The sequence below is a fragment of the Triturus cristatus genome, chromosome 3_1, assembly GCF_964204655.1.
Source record: "Triturus cristatus chromosome 3_1, aTriCri1.1, whole genome shotgun sequence".
Lineage (NCBI taxonomy): Eukaryota > Metazoa > Chordata > Amphibia > Caudata > Salamandridae > Triturus > Triturus cristatus.
The window spans coordinates 607,080,694-607,101,590 of NC_140583.1; the positions used below are offsets into that span (position 1 = coordinate 607,080,694).

At 46.8% G+C, this 20,897-nt stretch overlaps 1 protein-coding gene across 9 annotated transcripts in view; it reads left to right on the plus strand.

Moving 5' to 3' along the window:
- Positions 1–701: 701 nt before the first annotated feature.
- MEF2A (myocyte enhancer factor 2A) overlaps positions 702–20,897 on the plus strand; it is a 707,982-nt gene continuing 687,786 nt past the window's right edge. For 4 of the 9 annotated variants that reach the window (XM_085644529.1, XM_085644522.1, XM_085644524.1 and 1 more), the window contains exon 1: positions 725–1,028. The gene's annotated coding sequence lies outside the window, so the exon portion shown is untranslated. Of the gene's footprint in view, positions 1,029–20,897 lie in introns of all 9 variants that reach the window. The other 5 variants (XM_085644528.1, XM_085644525.1, XM_085644527.1 and 2 more) reach the window with 3 other exon arrangements.

Genomic DNA, 20,897 nt, shown 5'->3' on the forward strand with positions numbered 1-20,897 from the left:
TTTTGGGCAAATGGGCCAATCCAATTAACAACAGAAGTTGGTGCCCACTTTTTCCTGGTGAGGGCCCAATAATCCAGCAAATCTACCCAAACCCCAAAAGAAGGGGTGTCAAGCAAAACAAGGTAGAAACACACCGATATCCTATGGAGATCAACTAAGAGCAAAATGGAACAAGCACTCAGAAGCCAAACATCCACAGATTCAAGCTGTGTTACTGTGTTACTACCTCCTAAAAAATGCTATTGTGTTACATTTTTTAATTCACCAATCCAACTCGGATTTGTAAATAAAAAGAAAAAACAGCAAAGCCATTGCGAGACCTATTGGCTTTGCCAATGCTTGTTGTGTGACTGTCATCTATTGCTTAATTTACTTTTTCATCTATCTCGTTTGTATCTGTAACGTGTAAGTATGTACATTTCCTCATGTAACGTACTTGGTTCTATTGTGAAGCGCTCTGACACCTTTGGGTAAAGTCCGCGCTATATAAATTTGCATTAAATAAATGAATAAATGATGTGACTGAGAAGCGATAATGATCTGAGGACACTCGTGACATATGTGATGTAGCAGGGGTTGTGAGGTGATTTAAGCTCCATGTTTGGTGGCAGAACCGAGAAACCAGGACTCACAGGGCCCCTAGCTTGTGTTTATAGCAGCGTCTGCGCACGGAAGCGGAAGTGGCTCCCTGGCGGGCGGGCGCGCGCGGCTCCTCACACGAGCGCGCGCAGGGGGCTGGCGGTGGCTCGCGCGAGCCTCTCTACGTTTGTGCGCGACTCTCCCTCTGCTAGGAAGCCTAGTGACGCCGACAGAGGACGAGAGGTCGACAGCGGTTGGAAGCCCCCGCAGGCGGGTGGAAATAAGGAGCCAGGGACCAGTAGGAACGTGCGGGAGGATCGCAAGCCTCAAGTCAGGCAGTCTGATCACCGACGTTAGTGTGGGTGCTGCCTGGGTGCCGAGAGAACGCTACGAGAACTACTGTCAGATTGATAATGCCACAGACGGCTTGAAGCAAGTCATGTCCGGCGGTGAGTGCCTTTGCCTTAGAGATCCTTGAGTAAGTGGAACATGGGAGTGGGGCTATAAAGCACCTGCCTGGCATGTGAGAACAAGTATTGAAACCCGCCCATACTCTGAACCAATCTGCAAACTTTTGTTTGTTTGTTAAAGTTCGATATTTCACGATGTTACTAAGATTGTATAGATTACGCTGTCAGTTATTCGAAATGGGAAATCTTTATTGTACATCCATTGGTATTTTCGTGGTGTATTGGCATTAACATGGGTTCATTTTAGTTTAATTTTCTGAAATAGAAACAGTTATATTGTTTACATGAAAATATTTCTATTGATATGTTAGGTATAGTATATTGGTGTTTTTGGTGATCATTTTGTTAGCGCCATATATTTGTGTTTAGGTGTTTTGTTCTCTTTTAATATAGATCTCTTTAAACATAAGCGTCTATTTTCCATGACACCCAATGCCAGCACTGGCCAGGGGGTCACACCTCTGCTAGGCTTAAATCAGTATAGCTGACAAGTCCTATGTCACGTGTGACATATTCAGCCAGTCCTGATTTTTTTGCCAGAAAGGCATTAAGCTTTGGTCTCGTAGTTTCACATTAGCGTTAAAAGAAATGTATTAGACCCCCCACCCTTAATATCAAAGAGTAATCATTACTTTAAAAAGGTATGACTAGCTGAAAATGTCATGCATAACGTGGAACAACTGAGCAGGTATTCGTCTCCAAGTATTTGATCGATTGGGATGGGGGATTTGATATATTTTTTTCGCGGTCAGAAATGCCATATGTATTATAAATGCTCAGCCGAGCAACGGCAAACAAATACTGGCGACCAAATCTTTTTTTTTTATTTAAGGTTTCTATGTTTATACTACACACTTAAATAATGTTATGCTTTCTGCTATTGAAAACGTATACAATTCAATATCTAACGGACATAGATGAGGGAAGTAGCTGTCTCCTCTCTAGTGTGGATTGATGATCGCCCTTTGGGGAGGCTCCACAAAGTCTTGCGCCTGTATATATCTATGTGGTGCGGGATCCTAGTGGCCTCTAATCACATTGTGCTGGCGGCCCCGTCATTCTGAGTGATACCAGTGAGGTTGTCTTGGAAGATGGAACGGTGCATTTAAACACGAGGAAATTCAGCTTTAGACATACGTTTATTTTTTGCAAATACATACTCTAAGCTCTTGTGTAAACCATATTGAGTGTTTCTAGCACCTTCAGGAAGAGTGAGGCTCTGGCACTGCACTTTCGTAGACAGATGTTCCAAATTTCACTACCACGTTGAATGTGACACCTGATTTCTAATTCCAATTAAAAATGTTCAGAAATGTAGCAGTTTGTGATCTCGGCAACGTCGGGATCTCCCAGTGGAGCAACCAGCCACTGCGGCTCTTGCCCCGAGGATCACTTTTTAGTCGTCTTTGAAAACAATAACATCTGTCTCGGTTGATTCTGTCGATGTTCAGTGTCAAAATGGGTAGCACCTGGAGGCCACGTGCGACAACAGAGCTCTCCATAAAGACGGACATTTATAACATCACTCGTGGATAGAGTGAACTGTCAATGTGGCATAAGTCTGCTATTTTACTCACACTCCTAGCATGAGGTTCATGCTTGGGGGCAGCTCCAGGACCCTACCGCTGGAGAAACTTTTGAAGAGAGAAAAGCCAGCGGGTGTTTGTGTGCAGTGCACCCAATTTATGGAATTATGTTGGGTTCCAAAACCATGCTAGAAATGTGTGTTTAGATTTCATATTCACATTTTTTTTTTAAAGTGTCAACCGAGCCTGACTCTGTTTCTCCAACCCCACTTAACTTTAAGAAACTCTGGAAGGCCTGCAGGATGTCATCTTGTCATTGCCCTATAATTTATGTGAAGTTGGCATACGCTGAGAACTGTGAAACTAGAACTATTTAAATGAACCATTTAACATCTCAGCCGGAAAATAAGTGTTGAAAATCTAGAGAGGAGTGAGAACGCGTATAATTCACCAACATGCCTACCAGTGGCCTCTGGGCACAAAGTATACAGTTGAAATGGAACACCCCTTATTCACATAACGTGCAGCCTATTTGCAGCCTGTTATCATATGCAGATAATTTGACGTTGTGTTGGCACGGGGTCCTAAATTGATGGCATTGTAATGGGCGGAGTGCTGAAAAGTTCAGAAAGTATCGGTAAATAACTTATTTGATAGTTTTTAGGCATAATCTACAACCATACTCTCATTTTAGACCATCTAGGGAAAGGACTGTGGCTTTAGGGAGTACTAGTTTAAACTACAGCCATGGTTAATTGTTTAAACTAAATTCAGAAGCTGCCCCTTGCAAATATTTTGTGTGTTTACTATTAAAAGTGTATTCAATTGACCCGAAACATCATTCAGTCGTTTGACACAATCAAACTCGCAGGCATTGTTGGAGTTTTAACTCGTTACTTTAGGTATTAAGAAGTAGAACAAACACTTGACCTGCATGGCTGATCTTCTAGGTTACCGTTCAACATTTTAGTTCTCTAAGTCAGCCTCTGCTGAGACCTTTCTGCCGCATACGTCTCGGATTTTTCCGAAAGAGGCCCTCTCCTGTTGAGTCCTAGGTTAACAATATAGAGTTTTTGTCTTCAAACAGTATATGTAAAGTGTCATAAAAGTTGAAAAGCATCTGCCAGGGATCTTCAAACCGTGGGCAATAGCGCTCTTCCAAGCCATACTGCGGAGAGGCAATTTCAGAAGCAAACACGATTAAAAATAAATAAACTCATACAGGGTTGCGAACTCGTGCATTGCGACCCAAAGTTTAGTAAAGACAGCACAGTGGACGCAGGTTGTGGGGCGTGGGAAGGTGGAGTATAACATTGAGAGCAGAGATCATTTCCTTTTGTGTTTCGGGGGAGTCTCTACAGCAGACCGCTGATCTGGCTGCCCCATTCTCTGCCTCCTCCAATCTCTGCCTCCTCCTTCACACCCCAGTATTACAGGCGGGAAGGAGGAGGTATTACATGTAGAAGTGGAAAGGACGCTGTCATATTTATCAACACTCATACAAATCTCTTTTGTGCAATCTAGCAAACACACTATCCAAGATTCTCAGAACCTTCTTCACACCGCTTAGTGAGACACCATACATCTCTTCCATCCCACATAATCTAGCACATCTTTTTGAACTGCATGCTCACCCGATGATGACGGTTTATTTTTCTGGCCCTATATAACATATATTTGTTACTCAAGGGCATGCCTTTTAGAAACACTGATAGGACCCACCAGTATTCAAACCTGTACACATGGCGTCACACCCAGATTGTGTAGTGAAAGTAGTCCATGGGGCAGACCCCGCCTAGTGCGCTGAAGTGTGGAAGACCTATGTAGGAAAGAGTAGTACTAAAGTAACTTCTTTTACTCCCCTTGCAGAGTAGCTATCCAAACTTCTGTCCTAACAGACCCTCTGCAGATTTCCAAACACCCAGCGCTTCCTAACTTTTGGATAGATGACCTCCGAGAGATAGGTCAGCCGCAGCAACTCTTGTGGGTGATCCTTGTATATCTCACTTTGACTTCTATCTGCATATGTGACATGCTCTCACTTGAAACCTGGAGAGGAATCTACAGTTTGCTGTGTAAAATGCTCAGGTTCCCTCTCTGTTAAGGTATTCCAGATGAATAAATTTAATTTCGCCTCCTCCTCTACGAAGTTCCATTTCACCATAAAACTGAATCCGAATAGTTTCGTGCATCTTAGAAAATGAAATGGAGTAGAAAAATCACAAATGCAAGCCACGGCCCGCCTTTTGGCGTCCCGGTTGTTGTTTTGAAATGTGAGCTCATTCCAAAATACTAAAACGTGGGTAAATTATAAATATTTATACAGGGTTGTACAAGTCTTACTTTTGCTTTCTCCAAAACATCTGGTTTTCGTCTGAGATCCTGGCTTTCTATGCTCTCGTGATGTGAGCGAAATATACAGCAAGCAACAAGTGTGTGCAAATGAGCAAAAGTATGCCTCTGTTTCTGGTATTTTCAGGACCACTCAGTAGGTCGACGCACCTGCTCCAAATTGTATACTCTGTGTTTCACAGTTACAAATCTCGTTGGGGTCACCTTAGATTTGTTTCTTTCATAATAAACCGTCATCGTGCCCGCCTATTGCCTTCTGTTGGTTAGCTTTATAGTCACTCTCGCTTGCTTTTTATTTCTGGCTTTCGTTGTCCTGGGTTGTCCCTCCCCCGAAACATATCTTTACCGTCTTTCTAATTGGCTGCCACCCGACACTGTCACCCTGTATGCTTCAAGCGGTCTTGTGTTCTTATTCCTCTTGCCAAACTCTCCTGTGCTCTGTATTGCTTTATCCCACGCTCTCCATGATGCTGTCTCCTCGAGTGCTGCTTTCTCCTCGAGTGCTGCTTTCTCCTCGAGTGCTGCTTTCTCGTCCCCATGCTGCTCCGTATTGCTTCCCATCTCCCCCAACCTCTGTTGCTTCCACCCAGCTTAGTCTTTGATTCCTAAAAAAAAAATCTCAGAACGGTATATTAAAAAATGAAAAAAAAAGTTGCTCATTTCAGTTTGTACTGGTATAAGTAACAAGGGAACCCGATAAGAGTAACTAAGGACCACGGGTACTAGCTTATTTTGTTAACAATAGTCCCTAGCTTATTTAAAGTTAGGAAGTAAACATTCAACATAGACTTCGGTGAGACCTATGTGATTTCCTCCTGTGTCCAGCCGGACAGAGGAGCATTTCATCTTGATTATTTGAGAAGATATAGGTAAAATAGGGAAGGGCTGATGAAAACAAGGGCACAGTCCTGTACCAAGTTTCCAAAAGAAAGAAGAAGGAGAAAGGCCAAGAAGTTAGAGGCAATTATAAATTAATAACAGGCAAACACATCTTGGAGCAACAAAAGGGGGCTTACATTACAATGAGTGACTTTCAGTTAAGCTCTCTCCAATAGTAACCACAATACATTTAAACAATTGCCATAATGTGGAACTATTCAAATAAGTCTCAGTGGGAGAGGGGAAGGGAAGTAGATCTAAGGGGAGTAGCGCCTTCCTTCAGGGGAGTCAGGGGAATACGTCTGAGTCTTGGGAGACAGCTGGGTCTAAAAGCCGCGAATCGGCTAGAATTGAAGTGCATGGGAATGCCGTCTTTCTATCACTTGTGCCTCGCCGATTGTCCTGATTTAGGCATTCCCATGCACTTCAATTCTAGCCGATTCGCGGCTTTTAGACCCTGATTTCAAAGCGCGTTTTTCTCCCTATGCTAGAACCGCGCTAACTTCATACAGACAGCACCACCAGCTGTCCACCAGCTGTCTCCCAAGACTCAGACGTATTCCCCTGACTCCCGATTGAAGCGATTCAGCTACTCCACTGCCCAGTCCAACCCGGATTAAATTGGAGCAGGAAGGCGCTACTCCCCTGAGATCTACTTCCCTTCCCCTCTCCCACTGAGGCGTTTTAAATCTACCAGGCATTACTCTGTTGAGATATCTTGTGGTCCTGATGATGATCCCTGTATAATAGGAGCTTGGGATCGAAACGTTACGTCGACTTATTTGAATAGTTCCACATTATGGCAATTGTTTAAATGTATTGTGGTTACTATTGGAGAGAGCTTAACTGAAAGTCACTCATTGTAATGTAAGCCCCCTTTTGTTGCTCCAAGATGTGTTTGCCTGTTATTAATTTATAATTGCCTCTAACTTCTTGGCCTTTCTCCTTCTTCTTTCTTTTGGAAACTTGGTACAGGACTGTGCCCTTGTTTTCATCAGCCCTTCCCTATTTTACCTATATCTTCTCAAATAATCAAGATTAAATGCTCCTCTGTCCGGCTGGACACAGGAGGAAATCACATAGGTCTCACCGAAGTCTATGTTGAATGTTTACTTCCTAACTTTAAATAAGCTAGGGACTATTGTTAACAAAATATAATACATTTCAGTTTGTAGACACACTTGTGTGGTGATTCATGCACATGGCTACATACAAAATAATGTGACTGGCAGCATCATCGTGCCTTTTGGGTTTTTTATTACATCCTACAGCATCACCAAAAGGCATTGGCAAATCCAGTAGGTCCCAAGAGAGAGAGACCTTTTGTCTTTTCTGTAAGCGCTCAATCAGCATCACCTTGAGGACTCAGTGACCGGGCCAACTTTGGGATATTGACGTTCTGATTGAAATGGATTACTCTAGATAGCACTGCTTGTTCAAATACCGTCTTTCATAGTTCATTAAATGCTCGGTGCGCATAGGATGGCATACATAACATTACGGAGTGTATTTTTATACCATATCGAAACAGATGAGATATTTCACACAATCCTCTGCCGTGAATCTCAGTCAAGTACTATTGCAGTCTGTGCCTATGCTTTCAGTGAGTTCTTTTTGTTCCCCAGTTAATAATCTCTGAGCACAACTACAATCATATGTACACAGCACACTCTATTAGACAGGACATTTTGAATTGTTTGACCTGAAACCACATGGTGCAGAGGGATAGGCGGTATTCCATGCGTATAAGAACATGTCCACTCCAGTGGAAGCAGTGGGATAATGCCCACTCCTAGATAGAGCACTGGCTGCTCTTGTCCATGTTTCAAGGCCTTAATGGAAAAGCCTTCTCCAACAGTGACATAAGCTTGGCTCTGGTTTGACAATCTGCTCCTACAATTCTATGCTATGTAGATTTTTATAGGCCGCTAATCACAAGTGAGGATCGCAGATGCAGCAGTCGGTATCTGACACTATTTACCACAATCCACGCTTGTTCACCAACGCTTATAAAGATATATCTTTAAAAAGACTCCGGATGTTCTCCAACCAAATGTCTTTCGCATCCTAGAAAATGCTTCTTTGCATCCCTCTTTAACAGGGGCACACCACAGTCCCTGCTGAAGGGTACAGTGGATTCATTTGAGGAGGATATGTTTTGGGGAACAATGTATCTTGGTATTCTTTTGATGAGTCTGGTGGCATGATAAATTCAGCCCTAGCCACCTCCCCACCTGTGACACACTAGGGCTCGATTCCTGAAGTGTTTACTCAAGGGAGTGGAAATGCATAAACCAAATTTGACCGTGCACAGAATTTGGTGCTTGTGGGAAAATTTATGTGCATGCATGCATTTGCACTGTTGCTCAAAATTTGCTCTTGAGGTATGTCAAGCGGTGTGGCTGTGCAGATGTGTGAACAGCCTTCCTCCAGAGAGAAAGATGTCTAAAAAAAAATGCACTTGCTACGTTCCCTATCTCTACAGTAGTCTACACCTGTTGCTAGTCTCCCCAGGGGTTAAGCACAAGGCAGGCACAAATAAGTCCCCTGTCTGTTCTAATGCTTATGGCAGAAATGAGCTCTGTGTACAAGTTTACAATCTTATGCCTAGTAAGAAGGTTATTCATTTAATTTCTGTTTACCAGCTCTTTTAGCCCAGTGCGTGGTGATTGGGTCCAAGACCTACGTGAACTGAGGACCTCCTGGCATCAGCATGCCTCTTTACATGTGGCTCATGGCTACCAAAAGAATAGTAAAGCAGTGGTGAATGTTCTCTGCTTTACTGTTAATTGGGAGACAACCACGAGCAGGCAGCACGGCATCCCTGGCGCGTCCTATGAACCGCGACCTGTGCCTCAACCCTGTGAATTGGGCCTTCATACTGTTGTGTAGCATTATCTGATGGGGTCAATTATTATATAACCTGTTTTAATCTTGTTGTATCACGTTATCCCCTAACAGACCAAAAAACGGAGTCCCACTGTAGGCAGTTTACAAACCATGCTTGTTTAGAACAGTACTATGCTTCCGTTATAACTGCAATTTCAATATAGCCAGTTCAGGTAAAATTTTGTTCCGGTACTGCACAGAAGTTATCATGCTTTTTCCTATGCGGACTCTGGAGTTAGAATATGGTGCTTTACCACATGGGTATCCTAATAAAATATATTTCTAAGTATTTAGAATTCACTGAAACCGGTGAACAGAACTTCTACCCTTTTTCGACATCCATTGTGATATCCTCCATCCTATTTTAAGCGGACCTTCTTGGAGCCTGCGCTGCTGTAGTTTGTACCAGACTTTCTTCAAATGGGTCATCGTTTGGTTTATTGCTAACAGTACTTTCCTCCTCATCCAGCCTTCCAGCCAAGCGTCACCCCAAACTCCTTCACCCGTGCATTTTCTTGTTTTCATCTTTTCTTCCTCCAGATTGCCCCACAATCTACCAAAGCCCTCTGTTCCCCCTTTCTCAGCTCCAACAGGGTGTTGGGAATGGTAGAGGCCATAAAAAAAGTAGAATATTCAGACAAATTAGAGGCGACAATTTAGGCTGGTTAGTAGGTGCTATTTTCTAGGACTTGCATCTCTTACGAAGATGCTAATGTTTAGTATCAGAAGGAATGAAAAGTGCACAGTGTGAAATGGCATATATAATGTATCCACAATAATATTATATAACAAGCATTGGTATAGCCAATATGTCTCGCCTTTGGGACCTTATAAGTGTTTAGCCATGCAACAGTTGCATAACTAAATACTTATAAGGTCCCAAAAGCGAGACCTATTGGCTATGCCAAGCGGCCGTGAAAGTGAAAGTAATTGCGGTAAAGCGCGGCGCCCGCGCACATGCACTGTAGCTCTAGGCTGGCCTGGTAGCACTTTTTAGAGTCCTCTCAATAAGTCTCGCCAGACCAGCGCATGCGCTGGGTCAGGCGAGACCTAAAAAGGCACTATAAGAAATCTATTCGGCACACGATCATTTCATCTTTGTATTATCTTTCTGCAACAAGCCTTAGTGTTGATGTGCAGAATAGGGTTCAAACATGTGCATGTGGATTAATACCCCTATATGATTGCAGATGACAAAATGATGAAGGGAAAATCTAAGATTAGTAAGTGTGTCCGTACAAAGGGAGGACTTTTTACGTCTGGCTGGACTGCTGCACTTAGTGACTCCTTATGTTTTCACCAGAAAAATAACTTTTAGAAGCCTTACAAGAGAGAGGAAGAAGGAGAGGCCCTGATTGCACACACGTATCAATTCCCTTGAGTACAACATTTGACTGGAGGAAAGTTCTGTAAATCCTTTAAAGGAAAAAAAAGGATGGCAGTGTTTCATTTTTTGCGTTGTGAGGAAGCTTATATTTGATAAAGCTTGACTAATTTGTTTATGATCTTGACTAATTTGTTTATGATGTCAAGCCAGGGATCAAGGCTATTGACCTGATCTGTGGTATTATGAGAGGTTGTGATGAAAGCAGTTGGATTAGGCATTTGTGAAAATCATATGTTGAAATCAATAGGCATTTCAGTGTGGATTGTTATTTCGCTGTGTTAAAGCACATATAGAGGCACTTTTTGCATGGAATCTCACAGATAACTGCAGTAGGCCAGAATTAGTGTTGGCTACTGCTCTGATAAACCCTGGGGTTTGTTAGATTTGCTCCATGAGAATCCTTGCTGGGCATTATTAAGATGGTTGTGTGTTTGTCCCAACAGTAATTTTGCACATATTTGTAATTTTGTGACTGTATGCTTGAAGACTGTTTTATGGAACAGTCTATCTGCAATAAAAGTCTACTTGGGTCGGTTACAGTGACAAACTAATAAGTGCTATGGACCAGTTTAATTCAGTGGGAAGAGTCATGTCGGATGTCATAATGGTTTTGGTCACTTGCTCTGACAAACACTGGGGGGGGGGGGGAGTGATTTGCTCTGTTATAATCGTAGTTATTTCATTGCAACTTTAATTTTGTATATATTTGTAATTTTATCAGTGTGTGCCTGGTGGTTGACTTGTTGGGAATTTGGTGGGCAAGTGCTGATTTTTGGTGACAATCCAGTGAAAGGCTTTAGATCTGATTGGTCCAATGGGAAAAGTTATGTTGAATGCTTTCTTTTTTTTGTTAGAAAGATGGCCTTTCCAATAGAGGGAGTAAACTCATTTATATTTCAATGCTTACAGCTAGATCTTTGATACTCCAAAATGGAAATAGCAGCTGTAGGAAATGATAATCTTCTGTGTAGTTTTTCTCACCAGATTTTGCCCTATTGGTTTTTCTGGTTTTCAAACCCTGTTCACTTGTGTTTGTGCATATTTAGATTTCCTCTAGGAATTAATAAAATCATGGAAGCAATGTAGTTAAAATATACAATGTGGACTTAAAAGTTTTGCATTTGTCGAGTTGCACAAAGTATAATTCGTGTTTTGTGTTTCTGTTTGACAACTTCGTTACGAATTGGTAATTTTCGATTGTATTATATAACATGTTAAAATGGCTCTGACACTTGCATATGATAGCCCACATAATCCTCGAAGTCCTTCTTCAATGTTAATGTTTGAGGCAGGATGTAAATACAGGGAAAATAAAATGTCAGCCACACCGTGAGAAAGCTGTAAAGCGAAACGCGTCGGTGAGGCGCTACCTCGCCCAGTAAATCTTTTCAAACAGTAAATCTTTTCAACATACACTCCTGCGTGTCCTGGATTTCTTTTGAGAAAGCAAAAGTTGGTGACTGATATGGGGTTGACGGAGCCCGTCCAGGACCGCCGCGCTTGAAGCACCGGACTTCCGTAATTGCTGCTTGTGGATATATATATATATATATATATATATATATATATATATATAATCCAGTTCATTGGTAGAGTTGGATTTTGAATAAATATTTGTGGATAGTAATCTTTGTAAAGTTACCTTTTTTCCTGCTTGATGCCCCTTTAGTTAGGATAAGTTGCATTAGGTCTCCAGCTGCTGCCTAGAATGTGCTGGACCTTAATGAGATGTGAAAACTGCTCCCAAAGTAGGAACAATGGCCTAGATCTGGGGAGGACCAGTTAGGGTGGACCCAGGAGTATCATCAACTTGTAAAGGGACTGCACTTTCAGAAGTGAATGTGAGACCTGGAGAATCAACCCTTTGTCCTCTAAGCCAGGCTGACGCCAAATCAGGTGAGATGGAAGCTACTTCAAAACCGGTTTAGTGACCACCGAGGAGGTGATTACTCATTTTTCTATTCACACCTCTGGGTTGGCACACAAACTCTGAACAAGGGAGAAGGGGTTTCTTCATTTTGTATTTTAGTAGTAAGGTGCACCGTGATATTGTTAGCAGTAGGGCAAACGGGAATGCTACAAAAGTGGTTAGGGATGTCCCGGTGAACCTTTACTACATTGGTTAGGGAGGAGCCAAGAGACACCCTCACCCATGAGATGGTGCCAACCATAAATGTAGTGCCCAACACATCCTTCTCTGAACACTTTCTGGACCTGCAGAAGATCAGGAAAGAGCTGCGCCTGCTCTCTGTGGCCTGAGAGGAACCTGGAAGAACTGGACCTACACCCTCTTGTACCCAGGACAAAGAAGTGGACTGGAAGGGTGAGTTGGCTGATCTCAGAAACACAACAAGGTGCAAGATGCCTTTTCCTGAAGAGACCAGATAACCAGTCCCAACTAGATCTGGACTGGACCTTGCTGGGGGCCTCTGCTCTCCCTGTGGACCTGGGAGGCTTTAAAGTGATCCAGAATATTTTCTCCAGAAGCCCTTTAAAGTGGAGACTTAAACAATTTTTGGACTTTCCAAACCTCTGGAGCTGTCAGGGTGCTATGTGGCAAAGGTGCCCTAAATTTGATACACCTACCTCTGAAACAGCTTCAGGCTTGCCCCGCTGGAGGATTTTGAGCTCCATAACAAAAGAGAAGATTAGAAGATATAATCTTAGAATGGGGCTATTCTGCTTGGCGTATGTGACCAACGTCTCATTGTGGTCGGCCTAAAATTGCGCCCATATCCCAGTCTACCACTTCGTCATCGGGCTTAGCCCTTATAAAAAAAAAAATACAGCTATATGGTTACCATTATTGAATTGTTGTCATTTTGAGTAATTTTCTTCATTAGAGTTTACTCTGTTTTTTCTAATTCGGATTGTGATTTTGTGATTTTTATTGCTTGGTGTTTTTGAATGTATTCATGTTTTGGTACTGCATAAACATTTTACACTTTGCCCTAAGTTAAGCCTCTCTGCTCTGTGCTGAGGTACCAGTGGGTTGAGTTCTGGTTAACTTAGTGACTTTAGGATTAACCCTGACAAGTTAATGTATGGTAATATTCCTTGAGGTGGGGGACCACTCACCCTAAATCTACTTTCTAACTGCAACAAATCTTTATTTGTGTGTGATAGTTGAAAAAGGCATGTTTGCTGTTTGAGTGGGAGTGAGCAGAATAATGTGAGATGCTTTTTTTTTTTTTTATATATATGAGTTTTACATTATCCCCTTATTTGATATTAGTTAGCTATAATTATGCTGCTTAAGTGCGCAAATTGTTTTTTTATGTACTGCCCTACTAATAAAAAATATTTAATATTGAAAGTTATGAAAAAGATAGTAGGCCCAACTTATTGTGAAAAGCATTTGACAAAACCAGTGGACCTTTAAGGATTATACTTTTGCATTATGTAATGGCTTGTAGACTGGTATTTTGTTACACAGAATCTAACGCAGTACTTTAGTAGACAAAGAGTTTTGGTGTTTTTTACTACTCTGACAAATACTTTGGGTTGAATTTTTACAATGTGATTATCTTTGCTAAGCCAGTTTGACATGGTTTAATGTGTTGTTTTACCAAATGTAATGTTTTGCAATTATTACATTTATTACTGTATCCCTGATGATTACCACATTTTTAGCTCTATTTAGTGTACCTTAGTTGGTAATGGTGACAAGCCTGTGGTAAAGTCAAGGGTCCTTATTGTTTCATCAAGCCCATATGTCTAATCTGTTTCTTATGAAAATGTGGGACGGAGACTGTAGGCCTTACATTTATTGTGCTACATGTAAATAACAATAGTGTTTTAATGGTGCCATTCTGTAACATTGTATTTAAGGCTCTATCCGGTAGTAAAAAGAAATCCTAAATTGCGACATATAGATTTGCAATTTTCTTAGTAGTAATGTATTATAACGGATATGGTAAAAGTGGTTGCAATTTGTACACCGACTTCTACAGAATGCATTGGCATTTTGTGAACTAACTTGTGTTAATAGGTTAGTTCAGAAAATATTAAATCGTTGTGGGTCGCAATTCGACACATTCCATTAATATGCAAATTGTGACTCACTATGTTTGGCTAGAGTCACCGGCATGGTGGACTGCTCTATTCCGCAGACTGCCATATCTATGAAAGGTTTTGAATAAAACTATTTTTTCCTTAAATGTAGCCTTAAAGGAAAACTGGATGAGTGAAAAAATGAATAAATAACAAAAATTCAAACTTTTTTAGGAGCAATCGGTGGACAAAGGGGCCACTGTCAGATCCTAAGAAACATATTTTTGTATACATTCACAAAGGAGAAGGTACCCCTGCACATTTGCAAATGACTTACCACGTCTTTCGAGGAGGTGGTAAAATATTAATGATTGCGACTGGATTTCAGTTACAAAGCATTAATACACGGGGCGTGGCCAAGATGGCCGCCGAGATGGACGCGACCTGCTAGGGCTCTGGGATCGGGCTTTACCCTCGCCTGTTACCGGCCCGCTTGGGGGAGCCCCATGACCACCTGAGGCTGCCTTGTGAAGCGGGGAGCCCAGCGCTGCTTCCCCGGTGACAGAGCGACTCTCCGTTGCCGGACCACGAGCGCGGGAGCTGCCTCGAGGAGGAGGCGCCGGCCCCAACATGGCACCCGCCTGAGGCTGCCGCGGCTGCTGCTGCCCTGCGGGCCCGGATCAAGGCACTGGTGGCGGCGATTCCGCTCCCCGGCTGCATGCCACGGGCGGCGGAGTGCCTGCAGTGAGAGCGACGCTGCGGGGGGGGCTCCGGGACTGCGTTGGTGCCGATGGGGCCCCCCGTGAGTTCCCCCACCCTCCCCCCTGTATGGTGGACACTGGCAACGGCCCGGATTGTCGCTGGAGCTGTGGGGTGAACGAGCGGTGCGCAGACTGAAGGCGCTGATCGGCGGGGACTGCCGCTGCTGCCAGCCCCTGCGGCGGTGAAGCGCCTGAGAAGGCCGTGCCGTGCGACCCCCGGCGGCTGGATTGCAGGTGGGCCGGCGCGGCGGGGACCCGGAGTGGTGGCGGTACTCCCCGGGGGGGGGGGGGGTGACTCCCACGTGGGGAGGCCCCCGGTGCAGATCACGAAGGTGCCCGCCTGACTTTAAGATGGCGGCATATGGCGCCCAGGCCTACTGAATTGAGCGGCGGATCGGCGAGCTCAGGGAGAGTTGAGCGCCTGCTGCTGTGACCCGGAGGTGCTGCCGGGCTCCCGCTCCGACGGCGGCGGGGGCTCCGAGAGGTGTGGGGCTTGCCTTGGGCCTCCGGGCGACTCTGACCCGGCGGCGGAGCCTGGTCCGGAGACGCGCGGCGAAGAGAGCACTGGACGTGGCGGACAAGAGCCTGGTGGCCACGCCGTGGGAGGCCTCTACCCTCTGCTGCTCTACCCGCCCCACGAGTGATACGGCCCGCAGACACCACCGGCTGGGGGCGAGAGGCGGCGTGGGGCCAAGGGGTCCGGGACCGGCGACAGCCGCATCTGGACCGGTTACTGCGATCGTTCAGCACCTCCGACGGCCTTCTGGGTGGACGTTATGGGCAAGTCCAGGATGGGACAGTCGGGCCCGGTGACGGCGGCGGGGGTCCCAGCCGGCGCGCGTGGGGGGGGGGGGGGGGTGGGGAGGGGGGCCCTGGTGACCGCGAGCACGGATGGGGAGCCTTCCTTGTCAACTAAGCTGGATCAGGTGCTGGTGGCGATTGAGCAGTCGCGACTCTCCTTGGAGCAACAGCTGGGCACCCTAACCACGGACGTCAGTCTCCTCCGGGATGACCACCGCAAGCTCGCCGATAGGGTCTCGGACAACACCAAAGCAGTCGCTGACATTCAACCTATGGTGGACTCACACCGGGACTCGATGCAAGCTTTGATGAGTCGCATGTCCACCATGGAAGAACGCGTTGATGATTTTGAAGGGCGGTCTTGACGCTGCAACATCAGAGTCCTCGGGCTGCCGGAGGGGATCGAACGGGCAGATGCGGTGGAGTACGTGGAAACCTGGACAAAGTCGGCCATCACGCACTCTGGGGTCACCGGACTTGGAGCAGATCGTCCAGGAACGGCGCCAGGCCCTAAAGGCGGCGGGTCTCTGCCCGGCTGTGAGAAGTTGGCCTGATGTATGATGTCACTAGTTATAGTGTACACCTTATATCAGTCCAAATACCCTTATGGTGATTGGTTGTAAAGTCAACCTTATAGACCAGCTATCCTAGTGGTAGCATGGACAAGAGCAGTCTTAGGCTAAACTCTGAATGGCATGTGAAGCCAGCTGTGATACCATATATAATCCCTTGAATACCAAATGAAAGGACACCACAACAGATATATATATAAAATAAAGTGTATTTATTCTAAGCAAACCCTCAGCACTCTTTATGAGTTTAGAGGTAAGTACAACACAGTCTTATTAATGCATACAGTAAGTCACACAGGTAAGTAATACAGTTAGGCCCTAGGGGCCACGCAAACCATATACTAAATAAGTGGTATAAGAACCACTGTCACGGAAATAGAATAGGCCTAGGCCTAGGGAATCGCTGGGGCTACACTACACTAGCGTTAGTTAGGAAGTGGTAGGCCCACGGGATTCGTGTGCAGAGTGGAAACACTCACGCGTAATGCGTAAAAGTCAATAGCAATATTACAGTTTAGAAATAGATAGATTTAGGACACTTCCGGAGTAGCTAGGAAGTTGAGACTTGAAAACTAGACACTAGGATAGTCACTATCCTGATGAGCACCGGAGTACCCAAGTTACCTAGCCCACAGGCTGCGGGTGCATAGGGGTGAAGATGCGTCGTTTTCGTCGTCGACTCCTATGGATGCCTGAAGAAAGATGCTGACAGGCAGTCAGGGGAGAGTGTCCGGTGGATCCCAAGGCTGGGATCAAGAAGAGAAGAAACCTGCAAGCAGAAGGGACAGAGTCAAGGTCACTAGCCAGTGACCACGTGGAACCAGGAAGGAACCAGGCGATGTCGTGAAGAGTTGCAGGTGAAGGTGAAGCTTGTCGCTGCAGCCAGGAGGACCAGGAAGCGTCGAGGACGACCAGGACCAGGAGGCGAGCTGTCCCACGAAGGCTCTTGCTGTCGGCGGCGTCGAAGTTGGACTAGGACTCACCAAGCCTTGGCAAGCGGAACCCACGAAGAACAAAGGACTTGCTTCTGGTGCAGACCAGGAAGGTCTGGGGTGCTTCTTCTTTGCAGAGAAGCGGGAGCCAGTCTGGAGGAGCCAAACCAGCGCAGAAGATTTCAGGGAGCGTCGTCACAAAGGCCACTAGCCAGCGGGCAAGCAACCGGACAGACGCGGCAAGCAGGAAAATGCTGAAGGGCCCCACGCAGGACTCGTGGAGTGTGGGGGGCTGGTCTTCGGTGCAGATGGTGCTTGGGGTTGGGGCTTCTCAATCCCCGGTGCACAACTTCGAGGGTACCTCAGAAGCTGCGCTGTAAGTTACTAGCCACTTTTCCCAGGTAGCCGGTCCCACGTCGCTCGTCGCCTCCACGGATCTCAGCTCTGCTGCAGATGTGGATGAGGGTCGGAGAAGTCTGGAAATCAAGGCTCTGGTCGGGCTCTGCAGTCGGTTCCTCGTCGAACGTTTCACAAAGCAAAGGGTAGTCTCTTGATGGTGCCTGTTTGCACAGGGTAGCCACTCCTTGGCTACAAGGGAGATTCTTCAGTCTTCTTCTTTCGTCGAATGTCGAAGGTCCAGAGTTTCTGTTCAGTTTTGCAGGTTCAGGATAATCTACAGTCTTGAGGCCCAACTCCCACTCTTATACTAATCTGGGGGGCTGGGATACCTGCTAGGTCACGCCTTATGGGTGGGACCTGGGAGGGGGTGGTTACACCCACTTCCCTTTGTCCAGTTTCGCGCCAGAGCTGGGGCTGGAGTGCCCCAGTGCCGGTTTGAACTGGACTATGCAAGGAACACCTTGTGTGCCCCAGGCATGTCTCATTCCTTTCAGCCCACCCTGCCCCAATACACTAAAGGCTGTCTGGGGAGGTGCTAGCACCTCCCCAAGCAGGAAACCTATTGTCCAGGCCTCCCTGGCTGGGACCACTCCCAGCAGCAGGAGGTCAGACTTGTGTCTGTGGCAGCAGCATCCATTTTGTGATGCTGAGGCTTTGGTTAGAGATAAACAGCAAAGTAGGATTTTAACATGTCTCTCCCTCTAGAAGGGAGGAATAATATCCTCATCACCAGAAATGGTATGGGGGTATTATTCCAAAGTGTTAGACACCTTACACGACATGTTTTGATAAAGCCAAACCATAGTTACCATAACCGTTTAAGATTATAAGGCACTTTAAGAGTATATGGTAGGCTATATCATAGAACAGCTATAAGGACATGGTTCCGAAAGCTGCAGACAGGCTCAGCTCATGCTAGAGCACCATCTCACATGTTACCAAGCACTCTGCCTCCAGGATTGTTAAGGCCTGCCATAGGAGTGACGGATAGGTACACATGTGTCTATATATAAGGGCAGATATAGGCATACTATATCTAAGCAAGGGGTGATTACACGACCTTGCCCCAGCTGAGTGATCAGCCAGTTGTGTCTGATTGGAAGGCCAGACCAGGGGTGGCATAATACATGCTGCAGCCCCTGGGAGGCCTAGGGTACACCTATGCCCTGGGTACCTAGGGTACACTATACAGGGTCCAATAAGGTGATCCTTACCAATTGGGTATGTACCTAGGGTACATGGAGTCCATTTTACAGAGAGAGCAGACAGCCTGAGACCCTGAATGGCAGGATCTCAGGCCAACTAAGTCGAAAAACCAGCTAGACACTAGGCAAAAAGTTGGGGGTAACCATAGTCAGATATCCACCTTCCTACACCGGCTTCCTCGGCAACAGACTTGGAGTGGGCCCCCCATGTCTTCACGTCGGAGGAGGAAGAGGACAGTGAGGCGACAGTCTGGGGTAGACTCGGGAGCCCTCCCCTCAGTCACCCCGCGGACAGTAGACGACTTGATATGATCGGTTCTGTGTAGAGGGCCACACGTTCGCGGCCCGGGGTGCTGCCCCTCACCACATACGATTGCAGGCCCGGCGCTCCTGGCGACTCCCCTGCGGCTCAGGACACTTTCCTCCCCAGAGGCGCCCGCTTTCCCCCAGTGGCTAGCCATAGATACCACGCATAGCCCGCTTGTAGAGCCTGCAGCAGACGCTAGCCGACCCCCCTTTCTTAGTAGGTTCATGCTCCCCTGCAACTTGGGAGTCAGTTTGGACGTATCGCGCTTGGCGATAGGTCCCTCGTGTTGGGGCTAGTTCTGTTCGCCTCACCCTAGTTTCCCCTTCCCCTTTCACGTACACTCACAGCACTGTGTCCCTGCCCACGCGTCGCTAAGATGCCACACAGCTGCGCCGGACCTGTGGGGGTGGGACGTAGGGATTGCTGTCGGGGGGGGGGGCCCCGGGGGGTCCCGTCTGCCCAGTCCTGAGTTATGCACTAGACACAGCTCCTGATGGCGCAAGCAGGTAGACTTACACTCCTTACACTGAACGTGCGGGGCATGCATACAGCGCGCAAGCGGTACTCCGTATATGCATACATTAAACGCCACCAAGCACAGATTGCACTCCTGCAAGAGACACACCTGGCGGCGGGGGAGGTGGCGAAGCTGCGCAGACGCTGGCGTGGGGCCCTATATGCCACGACTTACTCTGCATTCGCCCGAGGTGCTCTCATATGGGTGCGCCCGGGAGTCCCCTTCCAGGAACTGTCCCAAGTAATTGACCCGGAGGGTCGCTTTGTACTGTTACTCGGCCGATTAGACGGCCAGACTATCTTACTGGGCAGCGTCTATGGGCCGAACGTTGACCAATCCAAATTCTGGGACACGCTTTCCAATCCCCTCAGCGCATACGCGCAAGTACCATGGATCCTGGGGGGTGATTACAATTGTGTGCAAGATGTAACTTTAGACAGGTCGCACCCCCCCCCCCCCATCTTCCCCCATTGTAACGCAGGCGAAGCGGTTCGCAGCCTGGGTGCGCCACTGGTCCCTGGCGGACGCTTGGCGGCTCCGGAACCCCACTGCTAAACTCTATTCGTTCCATTCCAAGCCGCATAACCTTAGAGTGCGCCTGGACTGTTTCCTTTGTTCTCCCACCGTCCTCCCTGCAGTTATAGACACTGATTACCTGGGTAGAACTATCTCCGACCATGACGCCCACACGATCGCCCTGCAATGGCGCCCGCCGCACCCCCAGTTCCAGCCTGGCGCCTCCCAGGGACAGTCTTGAAGACCCGGTCTTCCGGCAAACCTTAACAGACCAAATCGGTCACTATTTCAGGGAAAATGCTGGCACGGCCAGCACCCGAGCCTCAGAATGGAATGCTTTTAAGGTGGTAATGCATGGCAATTGCATTCGTCATATTACGGGGGTCCGGCGGGTTCTGGAGGGAGACATTCAGCGGACGGAAGGGGCACTGGCCGCACTTACTAAGGAGACGGACCCTACGAAAGCCACGCCGGTTGCGTTAGCTAGTGCTGAGACTGCGTATGCCGCAGCATTGGCAAGCATGCGTCGGTTTAACTTCGCGGCATACGCGGCTAGGACCCATGCGGAGGGCGATCGGGCGGGCGCCCTACTGGCATGGCTCATAAAGCGGGCCTCCCGACCATCACGGCCATACGAGACTTTCGGGGTACCACGGTGTACTCGCAGGGGCAGATACTCCAGGCCTTCCAAGAGCATTACATGCGTTTGTACGATAGCCCCCGGCCCTCGGGGTTGGCTGCCGCCCCGGCTGACTTCCTGGACCGGATCCAGCTCCCCCCGTATCGACCGGGATGCGCGCCTGGACCTCGAT